The sequence below is a fragment of the Triticum aestivum genome, chromosome 1B (genome assembly GCF_018294505.1).
Source record: "Triticum aestivum cultivar Chinese Spring chromosome 1B, IWGSC CS RefSeq v2.1, whole genome shotgun sequence".
Classification (NCBI taxonomy): Eukaryota; Viridiplantae; Streptophyta; class Magnoliopsida; order Poales; family Poaceae; genus Triticum; species Triticum aestivum.
The window spans coordinates 655368753-655381278 of NC_057795.1; positions in this window are offsets into that span (position 1 = coordinate 655368753).

The following is a 12526-nucleotide window of genomic DNA, read 5'->3' on the forward strand; positions in this document are numbered from 1 at the left end:
AAGTTAGAGTCCAAAACAAGGGCAAAAGTGTTTGGAAAAGTAGATACGTTGGAGACGTATCAACTCCCCCAAGCTTAAACCTTTGCTTGTCCTCAAGCAATTCAGTTGATAAACTGAAAGTGATAAAGAAAAACTTTTACAAACTCTGTTTTCTCTTGTTGTTGTAACATGAAAAGCCAGCATTCAAGTTTCACTAAATATTATGAACTAACCATACTCACAATTACTCATATCAATAACATAATCAGCTAGCGAGCCATAATAATAAAACTCGGATGACAACACTTTCTCAAAATAATCATAACATGATATAACAAAATGGTATCTTGCTAGCCCTTACTGAGCTGCAAAACATAAATGCAGAGCACCTTTAAAGATCAAGGACTGGCTAAACATTGTAATTCATGATAAAAGAGATCCAGTCAAGTCATACCCAATATAAACCAATAATAATGAATGCAAATGATAGTGTGCTCTCCAGCGAGTGCTTTTAATAAGAAGGATGATGACTCAACATAAAAGTAAATAGATAGGCCCTTCGCAGAGGGAAGCAGGGATTTGTAGAGGTGCCAGAGCTCGATTTTAAAATAGAGATTGAATAACATTTTGAGCGGCATACTTTTGCTGTCAACGCAACAACTATGAGATGGCAGCATCTTCCATACTACATGCATTATAGGCAGTTCCCAAACAGAATGGTAAAGGTTTATACTCCCCCAACCACCAACAAGCATCAATCCATGGCTTGCTCGAAACAACGAGTGCCTCCAACATACAACAGCCCTGTGGGAGTTTTGTTTAATTATTTTGATTTGCTTTGATCTTTTTGGATCATGGGACTGGGCAGCCGGTTACCAGCCCTTTCTTGTGAATGAGGAGCGGAGTCCACTCCTCGTGAGAATAACCCACCTAGCATGGAAGATATAGGCAGCCCTAGTTGTAACATGAGCTGCTCGAGCATAATAACCCACAAGTATAGGGTTTAGATGTAGCCTCTTTCGATAAGTAAGAGTGTCAAACTCAACGAGGAGCTAAAGGTAGAACAAATATTCTCTCAAGTCCTATCGGCCACTGATACGACTCTACGCACGCTTGACGTTCGCTTTACCTAGAACAAGTATGAAACTAGAAGTACTTTGTAGGTGTTTTTGGGATAGGTTTGCAAGATAATAAAGAGCACGTAAATATAAACTAGGGGCTGTTTAGATAAAGAAGCAATAAAGTAAGTATTAGTAGAGAGCTTTTTGTTACGAGAAAGTTATTTGTCCAAGGCAATCGATAACTAGACTGGTAATCATTATTGCAATTCTATTTGAGGGAGAGGCATAAGCTAACATACTTTCTCTACTTGGATCATATGCACTTATGATTGGAACTCTAGCAAGCATCCACAACTACTAAAGATTCATTAAGGTAAAACCCAACCATAGCATTAAAGTATCAAGTCCCCTTTTATCCCATACGCAAACAACCTACTTACTTGGGTCTGTGCTTCTGTCACTCATGCCACCCACCATAAGCAAATCATAAACATATTACAAATCGTACAGCGGGAATCCCTCATGCTTGTGCGACACGGAGAGCACCATAGGACAGCACCAATAATAAAACATGCAACTCAAACAAATCATGATCATCAATTAACCCATAGGACAAAACGGATCTACTCAAACATCATAAGATAGCCATACATCATTGGGAAATAATATATAGCGTTGAGCACCATGTTTAAGTAGAGATTACAGCAGGTAAGAGAGAGGTTACACCGCTGCATAGAGGGAGGAAGAGTTGGTGATGAAGGCGGTGAAGTTGATGGTGAAGATCGTGGTGATGATGATGGCCCCCGGCAGCGCTCCGACGCCACCGGAAGCAAAGGGGAGAGGGCCCCCTTCTTCTCCTTCTTCCTTGACCTCCTCCCTAGATGAGAGAAGGGCTTACCCTCTAGTCCTTGGCTCCCATGGCTTGGGAGGGGCGAGAGCCCCTCCGAGATTAGATCTATCTCTCTGTTACTGCGTTCTGTTTCGGCTCTCTTTCACCGTTTCGTGTATATATTGAGATCCGTAACTCCGATTGGCCTGAAACCTTCGCCGTGATTTTTTTTCCGAATATTAGCTTTCTTGCGGCAAAAGAAGAGCATCAACCGCCTTACGGTGGGCTCACGAGGGTAGGGGGTGCGCCCTCCTGGTACGGGCGTGGGCCCCTACCTCGTGACCACCTCGGGCACCGTCTCGCGTGGATTTTTCTTCCGGAATTTTCCATATTTTCCAAAAATAAGCTGCATTCGTTTTTATCCTGTTTGGACTCCGTTTGATATGGATATTCTGCGAAACATAAAACATGCAACAGGCAGGAACTGGCACTGGGCACTGGATCAATAAGTTAGTCCCAAAAATAATATAAAAAGTTGCCAAAAAGTATACGAAAGTGAATAATATTGGCATGGAACAATAAAAAATTATAGATACGACGGAGACGTATCAGCATCCCCAAGCTTAGCTCGTCCTCGAGTAGGTAAATGATAAAAAAGAATAATTTTTGATGTGGAATGCTACCTAGCATAATCTTGATCATATGTCTAATCATGGCATGAATATTAAGACACGAGTGATTCAAAGCAATAGTCTATCATTTGACATAAAAACAATAATACCTCGAGCGTACCAATAAAGCAATCATGTCTTTTCAAAACAACAAGGCCAAAGCGAGCTTATCCCTACAAAATCATATAGTTTGGCCATGCTTCATTTTCGTCACACAAAATGCCCCCATCATGCACAACCCCGATGACAAGCCGAGCAATTGGTTCATACTTTTTAACGCGCTTCAGCTTTTTTATCCCTCACGCAATACATGAGCGCAAGCCATGGATATAGCACTATAGGTGGAATAGAATATAATGATGGAGGTTATGTCGAGAAGACAAAAAAAGGAGAAAGTCTCACATCGACGCGGCTAATCAACGGGCTATGGATATGCCCATCAATTGATGTCAATGCGAGGAGTAGGGATTGACATGCAACTGATGCACTAAGAGCTATAAGTGTACGAAAGCTCAACAAAAGAAACTAAGTGGGTGTGCATCCAACTTGCTTGCTCATGAAGACCTAGGGCATTTGAGGAAGCCCATCATTGGAATATACAAGCCAAGTTCTATAATGAAAATTTCCACTAGTATATGAAAGTGACAACATAGGAGACAATCTATATGAAGAACATGGTGCTATTTTGAAGCACACGATATGAGACTCACTACATGAAGAACATGGTGCTACTTTGAAGCACAAGTGTGGAAAAAGAGATAGTAACATTGCCCCTTTTTATTTATTTTCTCCTTTTTTTGGGTGGGCTTCTTTGCCCCCCCCCCTTTTTTTATTTTGGCTTCTTTGGCCTTTCCTTCTTTCTTTTTTTTCATGGGGCAATGCTCTAAAATGATGACCATCACACTTTTATTTACTTACAACTCAACATTACAACTTGATACTAGACCAAAGATATGACTCTATATGAATGCTTCCGTCGGTGTACCGGGATGTGCAATGATCTAGCGTAGAAATGACATCAAAAAAAGTACAAGCCATGGAAACATCATGCTAGCTATCTTACGATCATGCAAAGCAATATGACAATGAATGCTCAAGTCATGAATATGATGATGATGGAAGTTGCATGGCAATATATCTCGAAATGGCTATGGAAATGCCATGATAGGTAGGTATGGTGGCTGTTTTGAGGAATATATAATGAGGCTTATGTGTGATAGAGCATATCGTCTCACGGGGTTTGGATGCACTGGCGAAGTTTGCACCAACTCTCGAGGTGAGAAAGGGCAGTGCACGGTACCGAAGAGGCTAGCAATGATGGAAGGGTGAGAGTGCGTATAATCCATGGACTCACATTAGTCATAAAGAACTCATATACTTATTGCAAAAGTTTATTAGCCCTCGAAGCAAAGTACTACTACGCATGCCCCTAGGGGGATAGATTGGTAGGAAAAGACCATCGCTCGTCCCCGACCGCCACTCATAAGGAAGACAATCAAAGAAACACCCCATGCTTCAAATTTGTCACACAACGGTTACCACACGTGCATGCTACGGGACTTGCAAACCTCAACACAAGTGTCTCTACAATCCACAACCACCCACTAGCATAACTCTAATATCACCATCTTTATATCGCAAAACTATTGCAAGGAATCAAACATATCATATTCAGCGATCTACAAGTTTATGTAGGATTTTGTGACTAACCATGTGAATGACCAATTCCTGTCATCGCTCTAAATAGATATAAGTGAAGCAAGAGAGTTTAATTCTTTCTACAAAAGATATGCCCACGCTCTAACAAATATAAGTGAAGAAAAATAGCGTTCTACAAATGGCGGTTTTCTATGTGAAGAGAAACAGGCAATCCAAACTTCAAATGATATAATTGAAGCACATGAAGCATTCTATAAAGCCATACTCAAAAGATATAAGTGAGGTGCAATGAGCATTCTATAAATCAACCAAGGACTATCTCATACCAGCATGGTGCATAAAAGAAAAATGAAAACTAAATGCAAAAGACGCTCCGAGACTTGCACATAATGCATGAACGAAACGAATTCGAAAACATACCGATACTTGTTGAAGAAAGAGGGGATGCCTTCCCAGCATCCCCAAGATTAGATGCTTGAGTCTCCTTGAATATTTACTTGGGGTGCCTCGGGCATCCCCAAGCTTGAGCTCTTGCCTCTCTTCCTTCTTCTCACATTGAGACCTTCTCGATTAGACACTACATCCACACAAAACTTCAATAGAAAACTCGGTAAGATCCGTTAGTATAATAAAGCAAATCACCACTCTAAGTACTGTTGCAAACCAATTCATTTTTTGTTTTTGCATTGTGTGTACTGTAATATAACTTTTTCATGGCTTAATCCACTGATATTAATTGATAATTTCATCAAAACAAGCAAACTATGCATCAAAAACAGAATCTGTCAAAAACAGAACAGTCTGTAGAAATCTGAACATCCACCATACTTCTGGTACCCCAACAATTCTACCAAAATTAGAAAAAAAATAAAAAAGTTGTATAGCAAGACATTGCAAAAATAATCAGAACCAATTGATGTTCCAGTTAAAAATGTAAAATCGCACACTACAGCCAAAGTTTCTGTCATGCACCGTACAAACCAACAAGCATTGTAAACATCCTAAAGGCAAACCTTGGCACATTATTTTTATAATACAATGGAATTGTACAAGGGGATAATTATTTTTGTTGAAAATTTTCTGTAATCAAGATTCACAAAGTTCCCATGGGCATGAACAAAGTTCAAGGACGTCCCCCACTTTCACAATGCTCGTCTCTCTCACTTTCACTTCTCCTTTTGAAAAGTTTTGGGTTCCCCTCTTTATTTTTGTTGTTTTTAAACTATATGAAAGAACTCAAAAGAAATAAATGACTCTCTAAAACTTCCGGGTTGTCTCCCTGGCAGCGCTTTCTTTAAAGCCATAAAGCTAGGCATATAGTGCTCAAGTAGTGAATCCACCCGGATCCCAAGGTATATCAAAGACAATTTTAATTAACAATGATTTGTAATTTAGCAGTGAGCACAAAGTAACATAAATCATGTAATGACGAAGTCTAACTCTCTTCCTATGCATCGGCATGTCATAAAGGAATAATTCATGCACACATAGTAAAGGCCAATGCACAGTATAAACAGTTTCTTGCAATTTTATCATGTGGGAAACATAGAGAGGTGGAGATATAGTTCCTCTCTCATAATAATTGCAAGTAGGAGCAGCAAGCACATGCATATTATATTCATCCAAATCATCATGTGTAGTAGTAAAAGGCAACCCATCAATATAATCCTTAATAAGTGCAAGCTTCTCCGATATAGTGTAGTCGGGAGAATTCAAAAAGATACTAGGACTATCATGCGTGGGTGCAATAGCAACAATTCCATTCATAACATAAGGAACTATAGCAAGTTCATCTCCATAAGCATCATTCATATTGGCATCTTGGCCACAAGCATAGCAAGCATCATCAAAAAGGGATATTTCAAGAGAATCAATGGGATCATAGCAATCATCCTTCGGTAAGCACGAAGGGAAATCAAACAATGTATGAGTTGGAGGGTTACTCTCATTAGAAGGTGGGCACGCGTGATCAATCCGCTCTTCCTCCTCTTGTTCTTCGCTCTCCTCCTCATCTTTTTCATCCAATGAGCTCACAGTTTCATCAACTTCTTCTTCCATAGATTCCTGCAAAATATTAGTCTCTTCTTGGACAGCGGAGACTTTCTTAATAAGTGCATTAATTTCGTAATTGTATTCATAGTTCTCATAGCAATATTTGAGGATAGCTAAATTTTCAGATCTATAAACAGCATCATCAAAATCTTCAAACTCTTCACACATAGATTCAATTTCATAAGCACCCATAAAAGCAACAAATTCTTCTATTTGTTCCACATCATAGTAATCATATATACCATTAGCATAAGAAGCTAAGGTTTTATTATCATCAAATTTGCATGAAAAGGGAAGGTGTGGAGCATTCATCCTAGAGCAACAAGTATAATCATAACTCACGCATAGTTGCCAAGCATACCACTTCAATATATGAATTTGATACCATAATAGTTTCCCTTTTGTGTTAAACGATAATCCCTAAAGTATTCACGTTGATCCAATGTTACTCCCATTACATAATTCAATGGGGTTTTCTCAGGATTATTAAAGTAGTACATAATTAATATCTTTCACATAACCAGCATCGAGGGTTTTAGGAGGTTCCCCATCTCCATGAGTAGCAAGTACACCTAATTTTTTTTGGTATTTCGTGTTCCACATCCATAACTAAAGATAGAGAACAACTAAGAACAGCAAATAAAAATTACTTAGTGATAAAGCAAACAAGCACACACGAGAATATTCACCCCATGCTATTGCTCCCCGGCAACGGCGCCAGAAAAAGGTCTTGATAACCCACAAGTATAGGAGATAGTTGTAGCCTCTTTCGATAAGTAAGAGTGTCGAACCCAACGAGGAGCTAAAGGTAGAACAAATATTCTCTCAAGTCCTATCGGCCACTGATACGACTCTACGCACGCTTGACGTTCGCTTTACCTAGAACAAGTATGAAACTAGAATTACTTTGTAGGTGTTTTTGGGATAGGTTTGCAAGATAATAAAGAGCACGTAAATATAAACTAGGGGTTGTTTAGATAAAGAAGCAATAAAGTAAGTATTAGTAGAGAGCTTTTTGTTACGAGAAAGTTATTTGTCCAAGGCAATCGATAACTAGACTGGTAATCATTATTGCAATTCTATTTGAGGGAGAGGCATAAGCTAACATACTTTCTCTACTTGGATCATATGCACTTATGATTGGAACTCTAGCAAGCATCCGCAACTACTAAAGATTCATTAAGGTAAAACCCAACCATAGCATTAAAGTATCAAGTCCCCTTTTATCCCATATGCAAACAACCTACTTACTCGGGTCTGTGCTTCTGTCACTCACGCCACCCACCATAAGCAAATCATAAACATATTGCAAAACCTACAGCGGGAATCCCTCATGCTTGCGCGACACGGAGAGCACCACAGTACAACACCAATAATAAAACATGCAACTCAAACCAATCACGATCATCAATTAACCCATAGGACAAAACGGATCTACTCAAACATCATAAGATAGCCATACATCATTGGGAAATAATATATAGCGTTGAGCACCATGTTTAAGTACAGATTACAGCGGGTAAGAGAGAGGTTACACCGCTGCATAGAGGGAGGAAGAGTTGGTGATGAAGGCGGTGAAGTTGATGGTGAAGATCGCGGTGATGATGATGGCCCCCGGCAGCGCTCCAGCGCCATCAGAAGCAAGGGGGAGAGGGCCCCCCTTCTTCTTCTTCTTCCTTGACCTCCTCCCTAGATGGCAGAAGGGTTTCCCCTCTGGTCCTTGGCTCCCATGGCTTGGGAGGGGCGAGAGCCCCTCCGAGATTGGATCTATCTCTCTGTTTCTACGTTCTGTTCCTGCTCTGTTTCACCGTTTCGTGTATATATTGAGATCCGTAACTCCGATTGGCCTGAAACCTTCGCCGTGATTTGTTTCCCGAATATTAGCTTTCTTGCGGCAAAAGAAGAGCATCAACCGCCTTACGGTGGGCTCACGAGGGAGGGGGCGCGCCCTCCTGGTACGGGCGTGGGCCCCTACCTCGTGACCACCTTGGACACCGTCTCGCGTGGATTTTTCTTCCGGAATTTTCCATATTTTCCAAAAATAAGCTCCGTCCATTTTTATACTGTTTGGACTCCGTTTGATATGGATATTGTGCGAAACATAAAACATGCAACAGGCATGAACTGGCACTGGGCACTGGATCAATAAGTTAGTCCCAAAAATAATATAAAAAGTTGCCAAAAAGTATATGAAAGTGAATAATATTGGCATGGAACAATCAAAAATTATAGATACAACGGAGATGTATCAGAGCATACAAAACATAATTTCATTTGAAGGTTTGGAGTTTGGCACATACAAATTTACTTGGAGTGGCAGGTAAATACCGCATATAGGAAGGTATAGTGGACTCATATGGAACAACTTTGGGGTTTAAGGAGTTTGGATGCACAAGCAGTATTTCCGCTTAGTACAGGTGAAGGCTAGCAAAAGACTGGGAAGCGACGAATTGAGAGAGCGACAACAGTCGTAAACATGCATTAAAATTAATTCACACCGAGTACAAGCATAAGTAGGATATAATCCACCATGAACATAAATATCATGAAGGTTATGTTGATTTGATTCAACTACATGCATGAACATGTGCCAAGTCGAGTCACTCAATTCATTCAAAGGAGGATACCATCCCATCATATCACATCATAATCATTCTAATAGCATGTTGGCACGCAAGGTAGACCATTATAACTCATAGCTAATCAAGCATGGCACAAGCAACTATAATCTCTAAATGTCATTGCAAATATGTCTACTTCATAATAGCTGACTCAGGAACGATGAATCATCATATTTACAAAAATAAAAGAGGTCGAGTTCATACCAGCTTTTCTCATCCCAATAAGTCCATCATATATCGTCATTTATTGCCTTTCATTTGCACGACCGAACGATGTGTATAATAATAAGAGTGCACGTGCATTGGATTAAGCTGGAATCTGCAAGCATTCAACTGAAGAGAGAAGACAAGGTAATATGGGCTCTAAATTAAATAAACAATCATGCATGTAAGAGCCACTAAGCATTTTCAATATAGTCTTCTCGACCCCCGAAAGAAAGAAAAGAAAATAAAACTATTTACACGGGAAAGCTCCCAACAAGTAAAAGAAGAACTATAAATCTTTTTGGGTTTTCATTTTAATTTCTACTACAAGAATGGAAATTAAACTAACTAATTTTTTTGGTTTTTTTCTCAAGGTTTATCAAACACACAAGAAGAAAACTAGAAAAAGAAATTTAAACTAGCATGGATAATACAATGAAAGAGTATGAGCATCGACGACTAGTGTGTGAACATGAATGTAAAGTCGGTGAGAAATACGTACTCCCCCAAGAATAGGCTTTTGACCTAAGTTGGTCTAGTACCAAGGACCGCCGCTACTCTCCCTAGTATAATGGGAGGTGTAATCAGGATACCACTGGCTGGTCATCTCCGGATCCCACTGGATAGATGATGCACGATAAGGGTCCAGCTCAGGTTCAGGTTCTGGAGTAAAAGCTTGAGCTCGGTGATTGTTCAACGCTTTCGGTGTGGCAAGACGATTATCTGCAAGAAAATCAAACAACAGAGGTGCAGGCAAAATAATAAACTCAAAGTGTTTCTTATTGAATCTAAGTCTATACAAGAGCATCTTCTCTTTGTTGTCAACAATAAACTTGTGTGCTACCATGCTCTTCTAATCTAAAATATGAGGATGCAATTTTGTCTCATCCTCCTCATGGTGCCTAATGGGTATCTGAAAATGTTCAGCAAGACGTGCAGCATAGATACCTCCAAATATGGGGCCTTTTGTATGATTCGGGGCTAGCCGTTTAGCAACGACGACACCCATACTAATAGTGTTTTCTCCCAGCAAAGCATGTTGAATAATAATAATATCTGGAACGCTCAAATTTCCACTATTCCCACGACCAATCAAGCATCTACTAGCAAATATGGCAAAGTAGCGTAAAACAGGAAAGTGTATGCTAGAGACTTTTGCCTCAGAGCCCTTCTTTGGCTCTTCCACAGCAATAGTTTTAACGAAGCCATCCACATCGTCAAGATGGGGTTCCTCTAATTCTCCCTCATAAGGTATCCTACATACCGCACAAAAATGACATAAAGACATTTCTTTGAATTCATCATATAAATGAAATGATACTGCAGGCGGTGACTTCTTAGAATAAAAATAAACGTTTTTGCACGAAAGTATTGGTAAGTAAGAGATACTGATCGATTCGGTCGTTGATGAAACCGGTGAGGCTTGCAGTCTCGATTAAAGCATAAAAGTCTTCATGAATACCGACTTCTTTCAAGAAATCCTCGCATGGCCATTCACACGACCGTACTTCCGCTAAGCGAGGAAGATTATACTTGGCTTTTTCCTTCTCTTTGTCTTGTTTTTCCTTAGAGCTTTGGCTAGAAGAGCCTTTAAAGATCCTCCTTAACATTTTCTGAAAAATTCTGAAATTTTAGTAACTTCAAAACAAAAGTGAATAAAACTAAACAAGATTGGTAGCAACTACTCCTACAAGTGCCTAGAGCCTATATCATGCATTGGAATTGCTTGGGACCTCAAAAATTTAACATGCAAGCTCAAGAACATGGTCACCTATGCAGCAAAAATTTGCAATGAATAAAGCACTAGAACAAAAACTAATTGGACCAATGGAGGAGTCACATACCAAGCAACAATGTCCCAAAGAAGTTTTGTGAATGGAGCTTTGAGCTAAGAGATCGAAAATCGCAGCAAAACGAGCTAGAACTCGTGCTTGAGCTGGATGGGGATTTTTTTGGGTAGAAGACGAAGTGTGTGGGTGCTGGCATAAGTGGTGGGGAGCCATTAGGGGCCCACGAGACAGGGGGCGCGCCCTATAGGGGGGCACGCCCTCCTCTCTCGTGGCCTGGTGCTTGCCCCTCCTGTAGTGTTTTCAGTGCCTAAAATCGTAAAATATTCCAGAAAAAATCATACTAAATTTGCAGGGCATTTGGAGCACTTTTATTTTCGGACTATTTTTTAATGCACAGATAATTCAGAAAACAGACAGATAATACTATTTTTGCTTTATTTAATCTAAATAACAGAAAATAAAAGGAGGGTACAGAAGATTGTGCCTTCTAGTTTCATCCATCTCGTGATCATCAAAATGAATCCACTAACAAGGTTGATCAAGTCTTGTTAACAAACTCATTCCGAATAACACGGAACCGAAGAAATTTCAAATAACACTAAGTTACCTCAACGGGGATATGAAAATCCCCAACAATAAGAATATCATACTTTTTTATGACAGTAGGGAGAGGAAATTCAAAACCTCAAAAAATGATAGTTGGAACTTTTTCAATAGAATTGATGCTATGGACTTTGAGATTGTTTCCTCGGAAAGTGTACCGTATGCTCATTACCATTAACATGAAAAGTGACATTGCCTTTGTTGCAATCAATAACAACCCCTGTAGTATTAAGAAAAGGTCTACCAAGGATAATAGACATACACTACCGGAATCAGAGGATTTGCCATCAGCCCTTTCTTTGCCGTCTGCTAGCGGACGACAAAGGAGGTCTTTGCTGTCCGTTTACAAAAAACAGACAGCAAAGAACTGGCTGATGGCAAAGATCATATTTGCCATCAGCCAGTTCTTTGTCGTCTACTAGCGGACGGCAAAGAAGCTTTGTCGTCGGCTAGCGGACGACAAAGAGGGAGGGGGCCCCACTGACGAGCTTCTGAAAAAAAAGTTAACGGCCCCCCTCTTTGTCGTCTGCTAGCAGACGGCAACGAGCAAAAAAGCGGACGACAAAGGGGGGCGGACGGCAAATATTTAACCTATCTAAGGGCGGTCGCGCCCCACCCCGCCCCTCTCTCTGTGTTTCTCTCCCTCTTCACACGCGCGCCGCCGCCCCCACCACTCTCTGCCGCCCCCTCGCCCCACCACCCCGCCGCCCCACCGCCCCCCCGCCCCGGTGCCACCGCGGCCCCGTCGCCCCCGCCGCCCTGCCATCTCGGCGCCACCGCGCCCTGGCCCCCCCGCGCCCCACCACCCGGCGCCCGACCGCCTCCCGCCCCGTCGCCCCCGCCGCCCTGCCGTCTCAGCGCCGCCGCGCCCCGGCCCCATGGCGCCCCGCCCCCCCCCCCCCCCCCCCCCCCCCCCCCCCGTGCTCCACCGCCCCGGCCCCATCGCCACTGCCGCCCAGCGCCGCCGCCCCAGGCCGCCCCGCCCCCCTCCTCCAGCGGCCACCTCCTCCACCGGCCCTACCCGAGGTGAGCTCTACCTCCTCTTTTTTTCTGTTTT